Source organism: Camellia sinensis, chromosome 1, assembly GCF_055761805.1.
Source record: "Camellia sinensis isolate YWXY chromosome 1, ASM5576180v1, whole genome shotgun sequence".
Classification (NCBI taxonomy): Eukaryota; Viridiplantae; Streptophyta; class Magnoliopsida; order Ericales; family Theaceae; genus Camellia; species Camellia sinensis.
The window spans coordinates 208,829,314-208,854,465 of NC_138961.1; the positions used below are offsets into that span (position 1 = coordinate 208,829,314).

The 25,152-nt window shown below is 35.5% G+C and overlaps 1 long non-coding RNA gene across 26 annotated transcripts; it reads left to right on the top strand.

The window, feature by feature from the left end:
- The first annotated feature begins 16,921 nt into the window (after positions 1-16,921).
- On the top strand, positions 16,922-24,889 carry LOC114260127 (uncharacterized). Of its 26 annotated transcripts, none has more exons than XR_014344079.1 (9): positions 16,926-17,154; positions 17,720-17,759; positions 17,880-18,077; positions 20,399-20,498; positions 20,968-21,255; positions 22,835-23,008; positions 23,096-23,295; positions 23,614-23,665; positions 24,611-24,889. It is a non-coding gene; the product is annotated as an uncharacterized LOC114260127 (long non-coding RNA). The 26 variants fall into 26 exon arrangements; XR_014344081.1 differs by having other exon boundaries at positions 16,932-17,154; positions 17,880-18,029; XR_014344080.1 differs by lacking the exon at positions 23,614-23,665 and having other exon boundaries at positions 16,932-17,154.
- The last annotated feature ends 263 nt before the right edge of the window (positions 24,890-25,152 follow it).

The following is a 25,152-nucleotide window of genomic DNA, read 5'->3' on the forward strand; positions in this document are numbered from 1 at the left end:
AAATAGTTTCCCAAGTAAGGTGAGCCAAAGCCTAGTAGAAACAATCTAACATAATATATGAATATTAACAAAGATATAACTTATAAATACGATGCACATTTTCAATTCCCAAATGACAGATCTTTTACAACCTTTTTCAAAACCAAGTTATGCCAAACTTATATCTCAATCCATTAGTTATACCCACTTCATTTAGTCAACCAAACAATTATCAAACAAAATACATTTATTTGCTATTTTACGAAAATTTCGTCCGCAGGAATCGACACTCATGTATGCGCGTTGTTTTCGAGACTTTCGCCCTGGACACATAGGCCAACTTAGTTTACTGGAGTCCATCCCCTTTCTCCTCCCAAACATGAAGTACATCACATTTCTCCTCCCAAACATCATACATGTATAATGTATATAAATCATAATCATATTCAATGATAATGGTTAAGTGATTTGTTTCAATTTGCCTAATCCATATGCAATTTCTACAACAATCCTGGCTATCCTCCACTGATAGCCCAAAACAAATATTTCTAAACAGATATACAATCTTTATAACATATAAATTGTCCAAATTTCCATAGGTGCGAGATAATACATATCTAATTCCACCATTTATATAAACATTCATCCAATTTCATATTTCTAATACCAAATTCATTATTTATACAAAATAATTATTCAAGACATTTTAAGGCAAAACCCTTCATTTTCCTAATCTCATTCCAAACACCAAAATCAACCATTTTAACACAACACAAGCTCATATCTATTCCCATAACCATTTCAAATACGTTAATTTGAAAAACTCTTCTTTTGATTTTAACTCAAACCCTAGGTTTGTTCAAAATCATAACAAGTCTCAATATTTCTTACCCATTAACAAATAACCAACTTAAAACACATAGAAGAGTGTAGAAAGTCCCTATCTTAAGCTGAGAAGACCAAGGGAGCAAGAGAGAAACTTCAAAAGCGCCGAAACCAAGCTTTATTCGGATCAAGATGGAGCTCTAAAAATGCTCTACTTTTTTCTCAAAGGCATTAAGGTGGAGTACCCAATGGATCTAGGTGAAATATTAGAGAGAAACTCAAGATCTAGGGTTTTGAAGAGTTTTAGAGAGAGAAAGAGATGGAAAAAAAAAGTAAAATGTGGCTGTTACGAACTGATATACGTGCAGTTTGCTCGAGCACAAGAGTTGTCGCTCGAGCGTTAGACACAATAAGTTGTTTCGCTCGAGCGCAAGAAGCGACGCTCGAGTGCAGAATACACACATCTAGTAGTTTTGTAGACAGCAGAACATTGCTCGAGTGCAAGAACGTCCACTCGAATGCACACCTATTTGAGCGTAGAAAACGCCGCTCGAGTGTAGAATACACTCTCCTAGTAGTTTTGCAGACCTGCACAAGTACTGAAAGTTTGCAAAGCCTGCTCGAGCGGAGAAGCAAAAATCTGGACAACGAAAGTTTAGAAACTACGCAACCAACCTATCCCACATGCAACCACAAAAATCCAATAGCCAATTTTAAGAAGATGCAAGGGAAGTAAGATATATACAACAACATGGAACCAAGAAACCCAAGTCCAAGATGCAAAAAGGGTCGGGTTAAAATCGGAATCACTATAATCTCCCCCCTTAAAGAATTTCGCCTCCGAAATTACCAATTAAGTTTCAAAACCAAGCTTTAACCAATTACCATAATGATTATAAATCAATTTCAACCTCATAACCCATCCACCGGTCATTTGATCCCATCAACATGATGAATAAATTCTCGATACTGAATACACAACTCATTTTCCCAAAACATATACAATATTTAAATTAAATCCAACATACACAATGTTTTCAAAACATAGACAACATACACAATGTTTTCATATTCTCAACACATATACAATGCTTTCATATTTCATTAATATAATCAAAATTGCAATACATGTTCAAACATTAACAAACAAGTTCGGATCCTTCTTACGGACTTCCAACTCACGTTCCCAAGTTGCTTCCTTAATCCCATGATGTTTCCACAATACCTTCACCAAAAGGATCGTCTTGCCTCGCAAGACTTGGTCTCGGGTATCCAAGACTCTCACCGGCCTCTCCTCATACGAGACATTCTCGTCTACCTCTAAGTCGGTCCAATCCAACACATGCGATGGATCCGGCTCATACTTCTGAAGCATGCTAACATGAAACACATCATGAACCCCAGAAAGTTGTGGCGGCAAGGTCGAAAATGATAAACTACCTCCCCAATCGCTCAAGGATCTCAAAAGGCCCAATGAATCGAGGGGACAACTTTCCACTCTTTCGAAATCTCATCAAACACCTCCTAGGTGATATCTTCAGAAAAACATGATCTCCCACCTCAAAAGACAAGGGTCTTCTCCTACGATCGGCATAACTCTTCTGGCTACTTTGGGCTATAGCCAACCTTTTACGGATAAGTGCAATCTTCTCCGTTGTTTCTCGGACTAACTCTGGGCCCAACATTGGTGCATCACCCACCTCGACCTAACGTACAGGAGATCTACATGGTTGGCCATATAAAGCCTCAAACAGTGCCATGCCAATACTCGATTAGAAGCTATTATTATAGGCAAACTTCACTAAGGGCAAGTGCCTCTCCCACGAACCCTTAAAGTCAAGGACACAACCTCGAAGCATATCCTGTAAAATCTGAATGGTGCGCTCTAACTGCCTATCAATTTGAGGATGATATGTTATGCTAAAAGTCAATTTCATACCTAAGGCACTTTGTAGGCTCTGTCACAACCAAGCCGTGAAATGCGGATCTTTATCTAAAACAGTCGTCACTGGGACTCCGTGCAATCTCATTATGTCCCTAATGTAAAGGTTGGCAAGATAATCTACCGAGTCACTTACGTGCATAGGTATAAAGTGCACCGACTGAGTCAACCGGTCAACTACCACCCAAATGGCGTTATTACCCCGTTGAGTCCTCGGAAGGCCCACAATAAAATCCATCGTGACATGCTTCCACTTCCACTTGGCTATAGGCAAGGGTTATAACAAACCCATTGGCTTTTGATGTTTGGCCTTTACTTGTTGACAAGTAAGGCACCTCGATACAAACATGGCTACATCTTTCTTCATTTCCCTTCACCAAAACTGGCGGCTAAGGTCATGGTATATCTTTGTGCCTCTCGGATGCACCGCAAGGCGTGAATGGTGAAACTCTTAGAGTACTTCCTCTCGGCAAGATTTCAGCACGAAGAGACAGTCAAGGTATCTAACACTCAAGTTGGAGTACACGTTCAAGCCTCTTTCTACCTTCCCACTGAAAATCTTCTCCCGGAGGGATTCTACCTCTAAGTTACCCTTATGTGCTTCTATACTCAGTTCACAAGTGTAGGTTGTACAACTACCGAAAACAAGACTGCAGACTCAACAGACTCGCCAAGGTGCAAGTCAAACTCCCCAATAGCGCCCAACATCTCCCATTCCTGAATAGCGATACAAGCTACACTGCTAACGGATTTTCTACTGAAGGCATCGACCGCCACATTTGCCTTTCTCGGATGGTAATGTAGCTCGAAATCCTAATCCTCTATCCACCTCATTTGCCTTAGATTCAAGTTTTTCTGTGTAAATAGATATTTCAGACTCTTATGATAAAAAAAACACCTCAAACTTCTCTCCACACAGATAATGCCTCTAAATCTTCAAGGCAAAGATCACCGCCGCTAACTCTAAGTCATGAGTAGGATAATTCCTCTCATGTGTTTTCAATGCCACAAGCCATAGGCTACTGCCTTCTCGTCTTGCATCAAAACACAACCCAAGGCTTCCCGTGAGGCATCACAATACACTGAATAACCCAAACTCCTTTCCGGAATAATCAATATTGGAGTAGTGATAAGTCTAGCCTTAAGCTTTTGAAAAGACTTCCCGCAAGTCTCATTCCACACAAAGTTAACTCCCTTCCTCGTCAATCTAGTCAATAGTGAGGCTAATCTAGAAAAATCCGTCATGAACTGACGGTAATACCCGACTAACCTCAAGAAACTATGGATCTTGAAAGTGTTCTTAAGTTGTTCCCAATCTTGCATTGCCTCTATCATGGATGAATCTGCAGTCACTCCTTCCCCGGATACTACATGGCCTAAGAACTTAACCTCTCTCAGCCATAATTCATACTTTCTAAACTTAGCATACAATTTGTGGGCTCTAAGTAACTCAAGTACCACTCGCAAATGTTCCTCGTGCTCCTTCTCAGAGGGTGAGTAAATCAAGATGTCATCCACAAAGATGACTACAAAACAATCTAAGAACTCACGAAAATTTTGGTTCATCAAATCCATAAACACGGCTGGTGCATTGGTTAGCCCAAAGGGCATCACTAGAAACTCGTAATGGCCATACCGCATACAGAATGCCGTCTTCAGGATGTCCTCCTCCCTTACTCTCAATTGGTGATAACCCGATCTGAGGTTTATCTTAGAGAAGCATCAAGACCCCTTAAACTGATCAAACAAGTCGTCTATAGAAGGCATTGGGTACTTGTTCTTAATAGTTACCCGGTTTAACTTCTCGTAATCTATGTAAAGTCGCAACGCACCATCTTTCTTTTTGGAAAAAAAAGGGCCCGTGCTCCCTAAGGTGAAGTACTAGGGTGAATAAAACTCTTATCTAACAACTTCTGGAGTTGAATCTTCAACTCACTCAACTTAGCAGGTGTAAATCTATACGGTGCCATAGAAATCGGTGCTGTTCCAGACACTAAATCAATAGAGAACTCGATCTCTCGGTGAGGTGGTAAACTAGTAAGATCCTCTGGAAAAACATCCGGGTATTCACAAACTACCCTTGGCAACTCAACTTGGACTTTATCACACTTAGTGTTCAAGAAGTTAGCAAGAAGGCACCTAAGCTCACTCTGCCCACGTGGATCATACATCGATGATAAGGATTTATCAACCCGGTCCCCTAAGAAATAAAAACAATCACCGCTCAGGGTACATACAGTAATCCTCTAACGGTAGCAATCTATAACAGTCTAATAGGATGACAACCAATCCATACCCAAATAACGTCAAAGTTAGACAAATCAATTAATACAAATGCAAATGGAAGTCGGCGACCGGCAACCTCTATGTCACAACCCTGACACCCCTATCTCAAAACAATCTCATTACCAATAGGTGACTCTATACAGAGAGGAGATGCTAATTTAGCCAACTCTAATCCCAAAACCGATACAAATACAGACGAGATAAATGAATAGGATGCACCCGTATCAATCAACACATTAGTAACTGAATTACAAAACAACAAGGTGCCTCTCATTACCGAAGGCGTTGGTATTAGATCTGGTGCGGTAACAACATGCACACGCCCAGTATGTCTCTGCTCAACCTGCTCACCCCTCAGAGCATAAGCTTGATGCATTGACTGAGCCGAAGAGGCTCCCTGGTTGGCCCTCGAAGCCTGTGCTGACTGTGCCGGTTGGTGGCTTTATATCTACCTCAAACCAGACGCACTGGGTGTACCACCTAACTGTGGGCAAAACCTCTTCGTGTGGCCTACCTGCCCACACTAATAACAAGTGAGCGGCTAGCTTCTCCCCTGACTCTAGCTCTGAGAACAAGCTGAAGACGATGCAGATCGTTCCCCTCTTCCTCTTTGCGGGCAAGCTAGAGACTTGTGGCCCAACTGACCACATTTGAAATAAGTAATGTCTCCCTGACCACCCCTCCTAGAACCTGAACTCGGCAGTGGAAAAGTAGACCTCGACTGAGCTCCTTGGGACGGCTGTAGGTTAAAACCCCTCTGTCTCTTACTATTCTCCTACATATCCTGACTTCTCCTAGAGCCCCTCATCATCTCCTTCTTTATCTGCATTACGGTTTCCAGATAAGCCGTCGCCTCCACATAGCATCCATAATCCCTAATCATAGATCCAGCCACTTTAAACATAAGTCTGGTCCTCAACCTTTTCTCAAACTCAAAACAACAGCACTCCTCAGTGGCCATTAACTCTGGTGCAAACCTAGAGAGGCTAGTGAATGTGGCCTTAAACTTGGCCATCGGAGTGTTCAACTGCATAAGCCTGGAAAACCAATCCCTCAACTTCTCCTTAATCGTAGGAGGTAGAAACTTATCCTGGTAGGCGCTAACAAAGGCCTCCCAAGTCACCCCAATGCGCCCACGCACATACTTCCACCACTGACCCGCATCTTCCTTTAGCTGGAAGGATGTCAACGTCATTCTCAACTGGTCATCCTCGATGCCAAGCATCTCGAATGTCTTCACTATTTGCTCTAGCCACTCATCTTCCTTTAGTGGCTTCTTGGGATCACTCAAAAACTCATCTGGATTCAACCGAAAAAACTCTCGCTTCAAAAACGATGGCCCTACCGCAGCTACTTGGGCCTGGACTTAATTCTTAGCCCTGAGAATGTACATGGATTCTCGCAATGCTTCGACCATTTCGCAGGCTAAGGTGCCCATGGCTTGTTGACCAACTGGTTTGACCACTTTGGCCTGACCAGCCCTTCTTCCTGTGCCGGAATATCATCCGGTAAAGGCACTTCATGCCTCCTAGGCCTACCACCCCTACCACCACCACGTCCACGTCCTGACATCCTAATGAAGGTAACAAAATAGATTAGCACATTTACAAATGTGCCGAAGCTAACTCACTCGTGTCCTAATGCAGTGGAGAACAGTAATTCACTCTACATAAGCACGTAGTCACGTGAACTCACAAATTTCATTCCTGGATAATGACTATTCCGCGGCATTGCTAGAGTTCCAATTAGAAATATCAGTGATCGAGTGCTTTTCTAATAAGACTTCTAGAAACCTGTAGACTCAATCAACATCGTAGAAATTAAATCCTAAACCCATATAATCACATATGTATGTTATCATATAAACACACATCGTTTATACTAAAGTCTCTAGTAAGCGAGACAAACTTATTGTGGTACTAACCACTTCCTACATACCCAAAGTTTTCAAACCCAGTACGCCCTAATACTAAGTTGTAACGCCCAGAAATAAATGCCATAAATCGGCTCCTAACAACAGATGCACAGTGTAACTTGCTTTTCGTGCTCCTTTCAGATACGATAGCCCTACAATTCAGACTCCCATGGTTCTGAATCTGATTCCACAAGTGCAATGTGAAATAGATAAACACAAATGAGTCCAAATCTGGCAATTCTTTTAGAAAATTGATTTTGAATCAAAATGCCAAAAAATGGACTACTTTGCCAGATTACAGAGTCGCCAACTAAATATTTTTGAAAAATTTAGGAAACTCAAGACTCCTGCCAAAGGCCACTTATCTGTCATTACCAAAGTGTTTTAGCTCAAGAACTTAGGCACGAGAGGGGAAGGTCATGAATTGAGCACCACACTCACTCGATCAAAGATCGGCCTTTACTAATCATGATGTGATTCTTATTTACATTATATGCTCTTGTTTCGATTATTAGGCTAACTTTACTAGGTGACACACACAAGTATAGACTAATTTGCAAAAGTTGGAACACTTTGATTTCACGTTTGTTTTGAAAAATGGTTTGAATAGGTACCACTTGAAAAAGTGGGCTCGTATGTACATTAATCAAATTATCCCAATTTAAGAAATTAGCCTCCATCCATAGGCATTCAAACAAGTATATCAATTAAGCACTTAGCCTCATAGAAAACATGCTTGATATGTTAGCAATCACATACATGCGATATGCTAAAGCCATAAATGCTCACCTAATACTCCAAGACAAGCCAAAAGAAATAAAACAATTAGGAAACATGCATGATCCTAATGTGCAAGTGCCTAATGCAACACATACAATATGCAATTATTAAGCCCGGCTACTAACATGACATGTAAATCAATTTGATAGCATGCGATTTTAAGAACATATTCAAGGAAATAATAAAGAACAATGCTTTGTTAGAATGATGAACCGAGCCTCTATTCATGCAAGACTAATGGATGCAAGCATGAGAAATGCTAAAGGAAACATGTTGCTCTAAACTATCCATCATAAGTAAGTGAATAAAAAGGAGAAAGAAATGAGGGTTAGAAAGACATACACATTATTACACATTAGCTCTAGCACAAGAGGGTCCGAATAAATGTCCTAGCTAATTACTACGAATTAACTAACTATTACAAACCAAAGAAATAAATTAATTATACTAGCTAATTATTACAATACAAAAATGAATAACAAATTATTACAAATGAAGAGTAACTAATTAATTACAGCACAAGATTAATTAACTAAGCTATTACAAATTCTAAGCTATTAATTTAACACTAATTAAACTTGAGCGGCGGTTAAATGCATACGAATGCGATCATCCTCCCGGAAACGCCTTTGTTTTGCTGCCAGAACTGTTCTGTTTGCAGAAAATGCCTCTATTTTGCCACTACTTTTGCTCGGTTTTGTAGGAAAATGAACACTGCTTGGCTAAAAAAGGTGGCTGGTCGGCCAGTACAAGTGGACGGCTGTACAGAAGAGGTAGCCGGCCGGCTACTATTGTTGGTGTTGCCCTGTTGCAGTAGAAAAGGAACAGAGTAGAAACAGAGTGTTTCTAGGAGATGTTTATCCACCCTGACTCTCTTTCTCATTTAATAGATCAAAGGAGGGGTAGGCTTGATGTGCAAGCCATCAATCGATGCAAACTCATTGCGTGATGACTTATGGACTAAGGGATACAATCTCAATAAATGATGATGAAAACACACAAAAATCTCTCCCTATCATGGCTTTAATAAAGGGAAGTGGTTGACCTTGGAACCTTGAATCATTTTCATCACTAACAAGTATGAAATGAATCAAGACTCCATAGGTTCAATTAGCATCCGATTGAACCCAAGTTGATTTTATTATCTTGTTTTACTTTAACCCCAATTTTATTACTCCATTTAATTACCTTTCCATTCATTAATCGATTGAGTCCAAAAATGAAGATTAAGTCCACTAATGGAGATGAGTGTCAAACCAAGGGTTGTTTTAGGCATGAGAGGGAGATCATGCCATTGGTAATGAACCTCCGAAGAGATTATAAACCATTAAGCACAAGGTCACATCTCAAGCTTAAACAACACTCATTTTGAAGCAACTCTCGAAACAAATAAAATGCCAAGAAAAGAGGGGGAGTGTAGAGGAGATTAGAGGTGAACACAAGTATGAAAAGCATGAAATAGATGTTATCAACTCAAATAAGTCGGTGTCTAATGCCTAAAACACCAAACCTATGAGGACCATTACACTAGAAGCATGCTATACAAAGCATAAATGAAATAAACAACCTAAAACAGTCCTAAAACATCTAAAAACAGTCCTAAAACACCTAAAACAGTCCTAAAACAACCTAAATATTTTGTGCATAATAATGGTAAGGATAACTTAGGTAAATTTGATTCAAAATCTGATGAAGCAATTTTTCTTAGCTATTCCTTAACTAGCAAAGCTTATCGTGTTTTTAATAAAAGAACTCTTGTTGTTGAAGAATTTATACATATGGTATTTGATGAAACTAACATCTCTGTTCAAAAGCAAATTGTTAATGATAATATAGATTTGAAACCAAATATGGAAGACTCAAGTATCTATAAAGAAGAGAACCAACCATGTAAGTTGAACAAAGAGATTGAACAATCTATTCTCCTACCTCAAGAAGAAGGAGGAAACAATGATGATTTGCCAAGAGAATGGAAGTTTGTTCACAATCACCCTAAGGATTTAATCATAGGTGACCCTACAAAAGGTATCGAAACTCGTTCTTCATTTAGAAACATTTGTAATAACTTGGCTTTTCTCTCACAGATTCAGCCTAAAAACTTTCAAGAAGCCGAATTCGATGAACATTGGATGATAGCTATGCATGAAGAGTTTAACTAATTTGAAAGAAACAAAGTGTGGAATCTTGTGCCAAAACCTAAAGATCATACCATTATCGGCACCAAATGGATCTTTTGAAACAAGCTTGATGAATCCGACACAATAATAAGAAATAAGACTAGACTTGTTGCACGAGGATACAATAAAAAAGAAGGTATCAATTTCGATGAAACCTTTGCTCCAGTTGCTAGATTAGAAGTCATTCGCATGTTACTTGCATTTGCATGTTTTAGAGATTTCAAACTTTATCAAATGGATGTAAAAAGTGCTTTTCTAAATGATTTCATAATGAGGAAGTTTATGTTAAGCAACCCCCAGGTTTTGAAGATCATGCTTTTCCAAATCATGTTTTTAAACTATCAAAAGCTCTATATAGTTTGAAACAAGCACCTCGTGCATGATATGAACGATTGAGTAAATTTTTGATTGAAAATAATTTTTCTAGAGGAACGATTGACACAACACTTTTTGTTAAAACTAAAAATGATGATTTACTTATTGTGCAAATATATGTGGATGACATTATATTTGGTGCTACTAATGAAACCTTGTGTAAGGAATTTGCTAAGTGTATGCAAGGTGAGTTTGTTGCCATTCATTAATTTCTTTGTCCATGGTGATGTTAAGCCCTCTAAAAGGAGAGAAGCATCAAATGAGAAGTAATTCTCAACATGAAAGAAAGATTACACGGTTGACAATGACTCTCCTTAGAGATTAAGCCATTAAGTGCAAAACTCTAGTTCATGTGTTGAATAACCATCAACCATTTGAAACAACTCTCAAATGAAATAAAATGAGTGACAACTTGATTATTAAAATGAGATTATTAAATAAAGAAATTACTTAAAGATAAAAGCTTAGAATAAACATGCAACAAGCTATACAAGCAAACTTATGAGACAACAAGCAAACTAGTCAAAGCATAAGCAATTTAAATAAATTGAAATTGTCCTAAAGCAGCCCATAATAGGTGAAAAACAGTAGCTAAAAGTAAGAAAAGATAATTTAAAAAAGTAGAGAAAAAGCTATGGAATAAAGCCTAAGGAGGAGTGGCTAACCCCTCCAATATCAAGACCTCAAATCATGTTTTTTGGGCCTCAATTCAACTCTGAAAATCAATATATAAAGGCAAGAAAAATAAAAGAAAAGAGTAGAAGAAGATGAAAGAAGAAGGTGCAAAATTCTACCTTTGAAAAAGAGGTAAGCTCTTTGTTGACAAACTTGATTCCAACACCCTCAAGTTTGAGTTATGGTTTTCAAAATCTTAATCAAGTTCCAAGTCCAAGCTCTATGTTTGTATGGTATGGATGGATGATATATAGATTATGAAAATAGGAAGATGAAAGAAGGATTTCAACTCTTTAGTTTCTTATACTTTGATATATCTAAACCTTGAAATATATCACTCTCTTCAAACTTTCAACCTCTTCACCTCAGTCCAGCAGCCTCGTATTTATAGAGACTGAGCTGCAGATCAAAATATTTGCTAAAATAGACAGCTGGCAGATACTTACACAATTTGCTTTGAAAAGTCAAGATGCCCGACAGGCCATCACTGAGGCACGGCTGAGCCTCAGTACATTTCCACTGTTCCTCTCTTTCAAGTTCAATGCAGGTTGGTTTAATGTTCAAAACTGAGTTTCTAGGGTAGAAATACAGTGGATATGACAAGTTAGGATTGTTTAGAGCTTGAATTCGGATTTCTTTGTCGAGATTTCAAACCATTTACACAATGTAACCTTCATCATTGAGTGTTCGAAATCAAGCACCTAAGTCTTACGAGTGGTCAAAATTGGGGTGTCTACAGGCTCCCCATTGTCAATGTTAGATTCAGGTTTAACTTCTAGTTGATTTTCACTTTCATGTGTTGTTGGCTCTATAACGAACTCAACTTTGTCAATCTTCTTCTTCTTTGAGAAACTTGTTTCTTGACGACGTAATCTTTTACGATGACTGGGAACATCTGTACAAAAACATTGAGCATGAACATTGAAAATTAAGGAGAATTTATCAGTGAACGAGGCAAACTAAGATGAATTTATCACTCAATTATGCAAATTAAGCAAATATATAACTGCATAGCAAATTTTAGATTCCAAATTGCAAAAGAACATGAAGTATCATGATGAAGATGAAAACAACTGATAATTTATCACTCAATGAGGCAAAGTACATAAATTTTATCACTCGATTAAGCAAAGTAAGCAAATCCATTATTATAACAAATTTTATCACTCGATTAAGAAAATTAAGCAAATCTATCATTGTTATAACAAATTTTATCACTGAATTAGACAAAGTAAGGAAATTTGTCATTGTATAGCAAATTTTATCACTCAATTAGGCAAAATAAGCAAATTTGTCATTGTGTAGCAAATTATCACTGAATTAGCAAAAGTAAGCAAATCCATCATTGTATAGAAAATGAACATAAAGATATGATTATTATGAAGTTGAATATCACTCATAAATTAATACTGTATGGTACAGATTGAAAATAGCTTCAAGTCGAATTTTATCACTCAATTATAGTTATGAAAGAAAAAGGGAAGCAAATCTATTATTATAACAAATTTTATCACTCGATTAAGAAAATTAAGCAAATCTATCATTCTTATAGCAAATTTTATCACTAAATTGGGCAAAGTAAGCAAATCTGTCGTTATATATCAAATTTTATCACTAAATTAGCAAAAGTAAGTAAATCCATCATTGTATAGCAAATGAACATGAAGATGTAATTATTATGAAGTTAAATATTACTCATAAATTAATACTGTATGACACACATTGAAAATAACTTCAAATCGAATTTTATCAGTCAATTATAGTTATGAAAGAAGAAGGGAAGCAAATCCATCATTATAACAAATTTTATCACTCAATTAGGAAAATTAAGCAAATCTATCATTCTTATAGAAAATTTTATCACTGAATTGGGCATAGTAAGTAAATCTGTCATTATATATCAAATTTTATCACTGAATTAGCAAAAGTAAGCAAATCCGTCATTGTATTGCAAATGAACATGAAGATGTGATTATTCTGAAGTTGAATATCACTAATAAATTAATATTGTATGATATACATTGAAAATAGCTTCGAGTCGAATTTTATCACTTAATTATAGTTATCAAAGAAGAAGGGAAAATGAGTACGACTCACGTTTGATTGGCATGTTTGTTGAAAATGAGCTAAATCAGGAGAGTAGATGTCCGAATCAGAATATAGATCGAAATGGTGGAAGATTTGCTGGGGATCTGTTTGGAATCGGTATGAAAATAGAGGTGATTTCTTTGGAAACGATGGGAGATTCACGAAAAATCTCTTCATTTGTTTCGATTTCCAAATCGAAAATCGCCTCAGAATGGTTTCCAAATCACCTCAAAATGGTTTCTAAATCAGAACCCTTGAGAAGGAGCGTGTGTGTCACGTGCACAGGGAGAGCTCGTGATGGCTTCTTTGTTTCATGCGTGTGGTGTGGTATTGAGGGGTAAAATTGAAAACTGAAATAAGGCAGGACTTGACTGGTATTAATCTATTTCCATGGGACTGGCTGGTAAGTCCCCCTTATTTCTTTACAAAAATGGTAAGGATGCTAACATGGACAATACTGGAAACCTAAAAGAGTGCTTATGTCATCCTCATCATTTTTAAATAAAATCTATTTTATATGTTATTACTGTATGACTGACGTATAAACAAATATATATATATAAGATAAAATATGAGATGTTAAACAAAAAAACATATGAGATAAAATATGGGATATTAAACAAAAAAATATATATAGCTGGGAGAAAAGGCTGAATTGTGTTGTTGGGCTGGGTCATTCACAGGCTCTACTTAATTTGATTTGTTTATTTTTTTATTTATTATGTGTAGATCATTAAAAAATAAAAAAATAAAAAATAAAACAAATTGATATGATAATTATAATAGTACAATTTTATTACATTTGTTATACAAAAGTTGGTAACAAGTATAATTTTAAAATTATATGATTAATTTTGTTTGAAGATAAATATGATTAAATCATATATATGTGACTATCAAATTAATTTTTTTTAATGAATAATCAACACACTCGATTCAAAGTTATTGGGTGATTCGAATACCAGATCTGGAAGCAATGACTCGAGATCGACTTCAATCTGACCATTGGTGAGACTATTGACGGCGGTAGTAAGGAAAGCGACAAAAAAAGAAGAGAGAGAGAGAGAGAGAGCAGGGTTTTGGAAAATGGAGGGTTAATGAGAGAGAAAGGAGTGTATGAATGTATATAGATTTTGGTCCTTTTGCTTCAGCATGTCGTTATGGACAAAATAATTTTGAGTTTCAACTTTTGGATACAGAAAATTCAAATTTGAACCTTTGGACTAGGAATGGCCATTTTAATCTGATCTACAGGGGTCTGTCCATACCCACTCCAACACTTATGTGGTATAACGATTTTGGTTTAAACCCGACCCGTTTATTGTTTTGGATCTAGAATTTCCTTATCTTATTTGGTTGTTCAACTCTTTTCATCTTATTATTTGTTGGTTTTGGGAGTTTTGGTTGAGTTTGAAACAGGTTTGGAGATTAGTTTTTCGAAGTGCTGTTGTCTAGAAATTTGCATGTTCGCTTGAGCGACCATTCTTGCGCTCAAGCAGTCTTTTACAGTCTATAAAACTATTGGGAGTTTGAGTTTTTCATTCGAGCGGCCATTCTTACGCTCGAGTGCACTTTTGCAAGTCTGAACTATTGGGAGGGGTACATTGTGCGCTCGAGCAACTATTCTTGCGCTCAAGTGGTGTCTTCATTGTATCTGGTTTCTCGAGCGATCTGTGCGTATATCAGTTCGAGGAAACCACTTTTTGAATCACTTTTTCACATCTCTCTCTTTAAAAACTCCAAAATCTCAGATCTTCTCTCTCTGTCTTTCTCTCTCTCTAGAAACCATCTTTAAACCTCAAATACACCTTGATCTAGTGGTTTCTCAACCTTTGTCCTTTAGAGAAAAAGATAGAGCTCACCTAGAGCTTCCCTTTGATCAGAGCAAAGTTCATTTTCTGCCTTGTCGAGTTTCAACTCTTGTTCTTCTTGGTCCTTGTCTTTGAGGTAGGAATTTCTCCGCACTTTAGTATGGTTTTTAACTTAGTTATTTGTCTTTTTAAAGAAATCTTGATATTGGGGATTTTTGAACAAATCTAGGGTTTTGGTTTGAAATCAAAAGAGAAGTTTTCAAATAAATTCTAGAAAATGGTTATGGAATTGTAAATGTGGTTGAGTTGTGATAAAATGATGTATTTTTATCCTTTGAATTGAATTATAAAGAAATGGGATTTTGTAAATTGTATATATTTGATTTTTGTAAAGAGAAAATGGAATTGATATTGGTTTTTATGAAATTGGAATGATGATGTTGATGTTGATGTTGGCGGAGTTGGGTATGAATTATCACTCCTATCTTGAAATGTTGGAAAGTATATCCTTGTTGGAAATTATTTATCTATTTAGAGATATCTGTTTTGGGCAATTGGTGAAGGATAACAATGATTGCTGTAGAAATTGCATGAGAATTAGGTAGATTGAAACTAATTTCTCATCCATTTGCATTGAGTATTGTAACATATTTAACACATTGAAAATGTTTATTATTTTGAGAAAAATGGTTGAATACCTTGGTGAATCTAGGTAGGGAGTGTAGTTGTGGTATTAAGTTGGCCTATGTGTCCTTGGTGAAAGTTCAAAAATCTGCGCGGATAGATATCGAGCCTTCTGGTTAGTACCGGTAAAAATGACAATTTGTAATACTTGTAGCCTACTTACAGACACATCCTAGAGATTCCCAGTGTTGTATTCATTACCCTGTTTTCTATTGTAAAGCAAATGATTTCAAGAACTGTGATATAAACTTGGCATTGCATGGTTTTGGAAAGAGATATAAAACGTTTTGGCATGAGCATTGCATATGCATTCACTTTAGAACTCTTAAAATTCATACACAATGTTAGAGTTTCTCTCTAGGCTTTGGCTTACCCGATGTGGAAAACCATTTTCAGGTAGTGATGATATGCCTCCGTCAAGGCAGTAGTTTAGGAGAACTAGGAGCCAAGAGCTTCATTTTTGTTATTGTTGTATCTATTTTTGTACAAGTCTAAGGCTTTATATGTATTGAGTTTAAACTCACTTTTGTTGTAACCAAGCACCGTCTTGGAAATTGTAAGCATCAAGGCATTAATTTATCTATTTTAACTTTTATTTCATATGTTTTGTTTAGGACACATGCTATAGATTCAGGGTTAGGGCTTATAAATGTATAGTTGCATGTGTCATTTTTTATAACCATTGATTCATATGAATGTAAGGATATCATATTCTGAAAAGTATTGTTAATTGGTAAGTATTGTGAGATGGTTTTATTGTTTTATTTTGGGGGTGTTACATGTGGGGAGGGGGTGGATTATGTTTTAGTCACCCGCAACGGGGGTGGGGAGGGCGCGAATATCGCCTCCCTCTATCCAAACCCGACTCGATATAATTAATAATTAAAATAAATAATATACATGTATATATATATAAAATATAATTAGATATATGAAAAGAATACTAAAAGCACTACAACAAAACTGATTTTTTACGGCACCACATCAACAGCATATAATAAATGCACGTCGTACTTTTTCACTTTTACGACTTGCTTTTTTTGCACGTCTTAAATACTTTTTCAACCACGGCGTGTCTATTGCGTAGGTCGTGAATGGTAAAAACAATGATTTTTTTACGACTTGCAATGCACGTTGTAAATAATAAAACTTTCTATGACGTGCATATGACATGCCGTTAATACATTAATTATACATGATGCACATACGTCAATCGTGAAAAGTGAATATTTTTCACAACGCACATAATGCCCGTCGTTAAAAGTATTACACTTTTTACGACACACAATTTATGTCGTGAATGGTATGAAAAAAAAAAAAAAAAAGGCGGCAAAACAAAATATTTCAGCGCCAATTACAAAAGTATATTAAAAAATAAAAAGTCAATCAAAATACAAATGTAAAAAATTGTAGTTGTTGCTATTAAGCAAATAAGAGAGGGAGAAGAGAGAGGGTTAGAAAGGGAGACTAGGCAGGTTCTCTTCTACCTTGAACGATGCTTTCTCTTCGGTGGCAAGACTCTTTTGGCGCCGGTGGCGACGATCGACTGTTCAAAGGGGAAGGGTTTCGTTCTTCTCTTTGCTTCGACCTGGAAAAAATCTCAGTTCGATTTTTGAGGTATGTTCGGATTGACTCAATTTGTACGATTATTTGTTGTTCCCTTCATCTCTCTCTCTCTCTCTCTCTCTCTCTCTCTCTCTCTCTCTTATGGTTCTGCGATGGCGGAGGGGTTGGGAAGGGGTAGGTAGATTGTCGGATTTTGGAGGTAGGTAGATTCTCTAGGTTTTAATTTAAGAATTTTGCATTCAATATTTGTACTACGAATTTGAAATTTTTGATTTGAAATTTATAAAAACCTAGGGCTTGAAGGTAAAGGTTTTCTCTCTGCATTCGAAATTTGTATTACAGATTAAAATCCTCGTAGAATAATAACCCTCCTCTATTTGTTGTTCTGTTTAGTCATTTATTGCTATGTTGTTGTATGTATTTTTGTAGCCTATCTATAAAAATAAAGCAATCTCAATTTTTCTCTTTATTGATCTGCTTTTTTTATTTTATTTTATCTTTGTGACCTTTGAACATTTGTGCTGGAAGCAACTTAGTTTCTCCCTTTCTGTTTTTTGTTTCAGTTTCATATCCTTGATTTTGGGTTTATAACTTCATCACTGCAATTGATTGATAGACTTGATGATGACAAAATAAAGGAGGAGATCTATGTGCAGGTTTGTTCAATGATTTGGCTCTCTATAGTCATATCTCTGTATCTCTCTCTGTTTTCTTTCGGTTTCATATATTCGATTTCCAGATTTTTTTTTAGTTATTTCTTTTGGCTTTGTCTTCAGCACTTTAGTCAAGTCATAGAGACGATGATGACGGAATTAAAGAGATCTATGCGCAAGTTTTGGTTCAAACCCAAATTATAAACATTCATGTCTATCATAGTTGATGTTGTTTCGTTCATCGATTCATAGATAAATCCAGCAAAATCCAAGGTTCTGACTGAGATTTTTGTCTGTCCATATCTTTTCTTTACATACATGGTATGCTTCATCACTTTTCTTTCCAATTTTGTGATCCAATCAAATCTGATTTTATAATTTTGTTTATTCAATCAGATCTGATTCTTTGTTGTTTGTTGAGAAACTATACTATTTGTAAAACATTTTTTTTACTAGAGCTCCTCTCCCCACTCCAACCACCAATGAGGGCAGCCCTCATGTCCCCATGCCATTTTGATGGGGTTTCTGGAAGGTGCTGAGTAAATAGATTATAGTTTGGGAAGAATGTTTTGTTTTGTATTTTTATTATGTTTGTAGTTCTATATATCAATGCAAGCGGGAAAATCTCCATGATTTGTTAAGAATTTCTAGAAGTAAATAATCTTTGTAAAATATCCAAAATGAAGGATGGATTGGATTAATCTTTCTATGAATGAAGTTGGCTATGTACCTTGATATCGATTCTGTGTGTGTGTTGTGCACGGGGACTTTGGAACATGTTAATCTATGCAAGTTTGCTTTGATAAAGAAATTTTTGGTTTGACACTAATATGATATTCTGAGCAATGGAAACTTCCTTCTCTTTGTGATCTTCAATTTTAGTTTTATATTTGGTTGTTTCCATTTCACGGTATTTTCTCCACAACATTTATGGCCTCTTCATGTTACCTTGGTTGCTGTACTAGCTATTTTGTGGATTAGAATTAGATTACGATGTTTGGGAATATATGTATATATTCTGTACAGAAACTCTAGTGCCCTTAAATTAAGGCCAAGTTTGGCATCCTTAAAATAATCCATCTTTTTATCTTTTTATTTTTTTTCCATCACATCACCTCTCTACTTTTCTGCACATCTTTTCGTAAAAACACAAAAAGTACACTTATTTAGCTCATCCCAAACAACCCCTTGGAAATGTGTACATAACATAAAAGGATATTGTGTTTTGTTTACCAAAAATTCAAAATAAGAAGGAAAAAACTTGCTATTCAAGAACCTATTTTTGTAAATATCATTTTTTGTTTAATTTTGTTCTTGAAAATCTTATTTATCTGAATATATGGTTTGCCAATCATGTCTATTTTTGTCATGGAATATGTAATCTTGTAAAATGGGCCAAGTTGGCGTTCCTTAAATTGATGCTATTTTATGTCTTTTTTTTTTTTTTTTTGGCAAACTAGATATCACTGGATGAGCTATTTTTTCTTCCTCCCTCTTTTTTCAATTTTCTTTCAACTCTAGCAACATTCAATTGGAGAAGAAAGTATGCCAATTTCTGTAAGCCAATGAAAATCCATTAGAAATTCTTACTCTCTATTTCAATCAATGTGTGTTGTCTCAGTCCCTTAATACTAAATTCTTACTCTGCTACAAGTTACAATCTCAATTGCTGATCTTGGTGGCACAAAAATTGATTTGAAAATTGCTAGTAATGATATTTATATGTCATTGTTGCTGAGTTGCCTTATATGCTTACATAATTTGAATAATTTCCAAATAGAAGCTCTGTTTTTGGGGCATGCTGATAGCCCTTTAAAGGGCTTGAATAATTTGGATGCATGCTGCTGATTGTGATTTTGAGCAAGTCTCCATAACCATGAGTGCTTTTTGTATTAGTAACTGACCGTAGAACATTTAGGTTTACAATCCATTTCAAATTTATCCATGTGGATTCACTACCTTGTTAAACTAAGTGATTCACAATTTTGAAATTGTAGATAGAAAAACTGTTTCAAGCATTTAAAAAAGTTTAGTTTTTGTGTAACTCCCTGTTGGATTTTAATATTGTGGTATGTCTCTCTGCTACCCCCCAAAAAGTCTTAAGCCTTTTCTCATTTAATTAAGTACTTAAATAAAATTTTCTCATTTAATTAAGTACTTAAATAAAAAAAAATTAAAAACCCATTAAACTATTGTCATTTCTTTTTTTCCATTTTTTTTTCCTGGTTTTTGTTTTTGGGTTGGAGGGGTTTGGAGGTAGTAGTTCTTTTTCATGGATTTGATTTGGTTGTTTTGTTATTTTCTGATCTTCCTCTCTTTCTTTTCCATCATTTTCTTTTTCTTTCTTTTTGTCTAGCTACTTTATTTTCCTTTCGTATCACCTCCCTTTAATATCTTTTTCATGAGTAATTTTTTTTATACCATTGTCTCTTTCTTTTTTGTTCTCGTTCTTTTCAGTTTTTGGTTCATAGGATGTATTTCTTTCTTGGTCCATCATACAACCAAAGTGCACATGACAAAAGAATTACAACCAGTCTGTATAGTCTGATCTATAGCACCAATTTGGCAGCTGACATTTCACCTTTTTTTGTATATTTTTTGGGCTACAAATGTTTTCTCTGACTTTCTATTTATTTGTTCAGTTCACTGGTGAAACTGTAGGGGAAGTGAAAGCTGTAGTAGATATGCATCAAAGGAAAGCAGATATGGCTAAGCATTCTGATGTTTTTATTGCCTTACCTGGTTAGTATAAAGCCCTGCAAAAAGTTCTCATTTTTTTTCTCACTAAAATTCTAAGGCAAATCAACTCAATCTAAAAGGCCTTCAGGTGCTTTTCTTGTTCTAGTTCTACCATCAAAGATTGGACCTATCTCTCTGTGTTTTGTTTTTCCTTGCTGACATTTCTGTTATTGTAATCATTTGCTTCATGGTTCAAACACAAATACAAGTAATAGAGTAATATGCTAATCAAATTGACTTGTATAGTTTTGTATTTGTACCTGTTAATCAACGAAACTGAGGTATAGCTGACACATGGGGATACTCCTTACAAATTCCCTCATAACCCCAAAACACACACACCTTCAATTATTCTGCAGTCTTCTAGACAATTAAAATTTTATTCTTTTATTATTATTATTATTGTTGTTGTTGTTGTTGTTGTTATGTGAAAGATAAAAATAAGTAAACTGGGTGCACCGACTGCTAACAGGGTGGTGCATTTCTGCTTCTTGGTTGTTTTGATCCATTCAATAAGAAAGCACTTTGAGCTAGCCGAGGAGCCTCCTTTCAGCTTCCCATAGTTTCTGGAACTTGGACTCATCTAGAAGCTCTCAGAAATAAATTCCATTTGAAGATTTTGGCTGGTCATCCTGAGAGTAATGAACAATCGAAGCCAGTGTCTAGGCTTTCTCAAGGGCTTGCAGATTCTTTAGCAAATTTGCCACTGTGCTTGGTCCTGGGTGGCGAAGGGAATGGCCTTTCAGCAAAAACTAGGCAGGTATGTGAGCTTGTAAGCATTCCAATGGCAGGATAATTTGAGTCTCTTAATGTTTCTGTTGCTGGTGGAATTTTCTTGCTTATGCTGCAGCCTAAGAACCATAGATTTGCCTGAATCTTTCCATGAATTGTCATGCCAGTTTTAGTTCTAATTCTCTTGCTTCTGGAACCAATTGTTAGGGTCGATTGAGAGAGGTAGAACATAACTGAGTTTCAGTTGTCAGTACAAGGGCCTGCGTGCGTGCACACACAAACACCCCTCTAATCTCAAGTATTTTAGTAATTGTATTGTTGCTGACATGAGATGATGCTGAGAACTCATGTGAAAAGAAGTTTTGTTTGAAAGCTACCAGAAATTGTAACCACAGCTTATGTGTTGGCCATCTTTTCATCAATTTTGCTTTTACTTTTTGCTTATATTTTCTACTTTCAAGGATTCATATTGACAAGTTTGGTAGTCCCTGATATATTCTCCAGTTCAGATTTTATGTTTTTTGATATCAATTACTACTATGGATCAATGTGATTTTGTTGTTCAATTACTTGAGATCAATTTTTTTTTTCTCCCTATGAATGGGTATCCACATTACCAAATATTTGCATCAAATGGCTGAAAATAACTTAGATTCCAAATCAATAGTTATTTTCTTTTTTTTTTTTTTGGGTACATCGGAAAGGAATCAATAGTTATTTTCTGACTTTCAAATCGAAAACTTCAGTTACAACAGAAACTATGTGAGACCGATAGGGTGAAATAAAAGCGTGTCATGAGCCTAAGGGAAAATGGTTAGAGTTTTGCTAGATGTAGATAAAGCGGGCTATTGAAGTGGGTGGGAGGATGTAACAACAATGCATCCTTCGTAACGTGATTTATAATTTTGCTAACTTATTCTTGCAGTGGGAAAGGTATTGCACTATGCTCAAATTCAATCTCAAAATTCAGTTCCTACCTGGAATTCATTTCTATGTTATGGCATCTAGCATAGGTAACTCTTGTATTGGGCCCAATGGAATAGCAAGAGCTAATGTAGAGAGAACATCAAATCTCACCAACTAATGTCTCTAGCATATTTAATTCAGCCTCTCATGTTTGCCTGTAATCCATGGACTCTCTATTGCAACAATGAGAAATCGAAGTGTTTGTTCAACAATGTCTCTATGCATAATGTGGTATTAGTTAATTATTAACACACCATTTTGGTATTTAAATTATGTATCTAAAGGTACTAGGGATATAAAATCTATTACAACTTTGAGCTGTCGGATAATGAATTTCATATTGAGTTACAATTATGGGTTATTTGTCTTGGACAAATTGACACGTCTCCTATCCATATCTGTCATTGCTTGGCATAATCAGTCTAATTAGAAAAAGAAAATTTTTTCCTTGTAGAGAACCTAACGTTTAACATTGATGTATTGAGAAGTTGTCATTATTCTTGTTTTTGGATTATGTTCATGAATTCAATCCTCGGTGTTGGCTATGTCAGCTGTATAGGAGTAAAGTTATTCTTATTATAAATAGCAGTTGCAATATGCATATCAAACTTGTGTGCTACCTTAAATTTTCAATTGTTCAGGTTCTTATGGTGCCACAATGCCACCTCTGCTATTTCAAGTCACTGCAGACGCTTTGATGTATTTGAAGAAGTTGAAGTAATAAAGCTGCAGGGAAATAAGGCAATGCCTCTATTAATTACCAGATTGAGTTCTATAAAAAGGAGGGTTTAACACCATACTTCCTATAACTAGTGGTAGGTGCATGATTTACAAGTCTCTGTTTTTTGCATATTTTTCTATCTCGAAAATTGAGTTTTCACTTCATGTCTGACTTTCTGCAGATGTTCTTGAAGGCTGTGTGATTATAAAGAAACACATTCCCATCACAAATTTGTTCACCTGTCTGTGGTTTAATGAAGTCAATCGTTTTACTTCCGAGGATCAGTTGAGCTTCTCCACTCTACAGGACAGAATAATGGCCGAAGTTAACTGGTTTGTCGATATGTTTATGGATTGTGAAAGGCGAAATTTCGTGATTCAGGTAGTAATTTATTTATTACTATATATGTGTATTTGTCTGTGTTCTCTTTAATATAATAGATTCATACATATAATATGTTGAAAGTGTAATTTCACTGCTTTTGTCAACTTATATGGTTTTCCATAGTAAAGGCCATCATATGTTCATAACAAACTTGATAGGCTGATAAAACAATCATTTCAATTGATGATAGACTAACAGCTTGAATATACTAACAGCTTCACAGCATGTTGATTGGTTTGGAACCTTTGAATCCTAACTGCTCATTTTCTTATCTTCTCTTTGATTTCTATGTTCCTTTCATGCGGCGTCAACAAGTTGGTTTTCTCTTCCTCTCTCATTCTCTTCTTATCTTCTCTCCTTCTCTAAGGTATGATTTTTCTTCACTGTTTTAGAGAAGTTCTTATTTGTCATTAAATTTCTTTCTTCGTATAAAAACTGATTTGGAATTTGTGATGAAAAAATATGTTGGCTAATGGTTGTAAAAATTCATGTGCTTTTAGATTGAATATCATAAAACCCCAAAAAATATGTTGGCTATTGTTTGTAAAAAAATATGAATTTTTGCTAATTTTTCATTATGTAAAAAAATATGAATTTTTGCTAATTTTTCATTATGACATTGTTTTTATGGGGCCATTGAATTATCTTATTAATTTTGGAAATATTTTGTTGATGTTTTAAAATTTCTTGATCATTTCTTAATACCTCAAGAAATAATTTTGTCACTCAGTCGTCGGTTTTTGTACTTATGTGAAGTTTCCTTTGTCATGCAAACAAGAAATGCAACAGGGTTAGTTGCTCTAGCTATTGTCGCGGGTTTATGTGCCTTAACACATACATTGGGGGTGTTTGGTGGAGCTTTTTTAAGTCAACTTATGGTTTCTGGCTTTTAAAAAGTTATTTTGGACTGTTTGGTTAAACTTATTTCAAACAGTTTCTAATTCTAACAATTTATTTTAAGTTAAAAAAACTGATTCTGACACCCTTTGTTTCTGATTATCAGCTTCTGTTGTGGACATGTTAATTTATGGTTATACTCTCAGTTTTTTTTATTTTTTATTTTTTTAAAATTAAAAAAAGACCCAAATGGGCTATTAAATATTATTATTATTTTTTTTATGAAAAATGTAGATAAATAGTGAATAATAAAAAATAAAAAATAATTGAAAAAGCTACTTCACAGTTTATTTAACAAACACTATTCAGCAATTTAAATTTATAATCCAACAGCTATACTAAACAGATTAACAGTTTCTGATTAAAGTTATAATCTATAATCTGTTAAGTTATAATCGATAATTTGTTTTAACAGCTACACCAAACAGTACCATTGGGTACCCTTGTCGCTGTGATAGGAGCAAGTGGATTTCCTACAACTGCAACTATTATAGAAACTATTGTCGGTAATTTTAGATAATCTCTTAATAGTTGTTGATATATTTAGAAAGTTAGATATGCATAGTTTTGGATGGTTTAAACTTTTTGTACAGTTTAGAATTTAAGGATATAGTTTTCGAATGTTTGGAATGTATAGACAATTGTTGAATGTTTATAATTTATGGATATAGTTTCATTTTGATGTTTTAAACAATATTTTGGTAGTTGATTGATGTTTTGTGATACTTGTTTGTAATATTTGTTAGATTGTACAAAATTGGTCAAATAGAACCGGCTGAATTTATATAAATTAAAAAAAAAATTACATATTCTATGGCAGGCATAATAAGTTGTATTACATATTTTACGGCGTGCAATCAGTGTCGTTATTTGTCTCACCAATTAACTGCGTGCAAAAGTAGTCGTAGAAAAAGTAATAACGATGCACAAAATCTGCCGTTAAATAATTTTTAACGG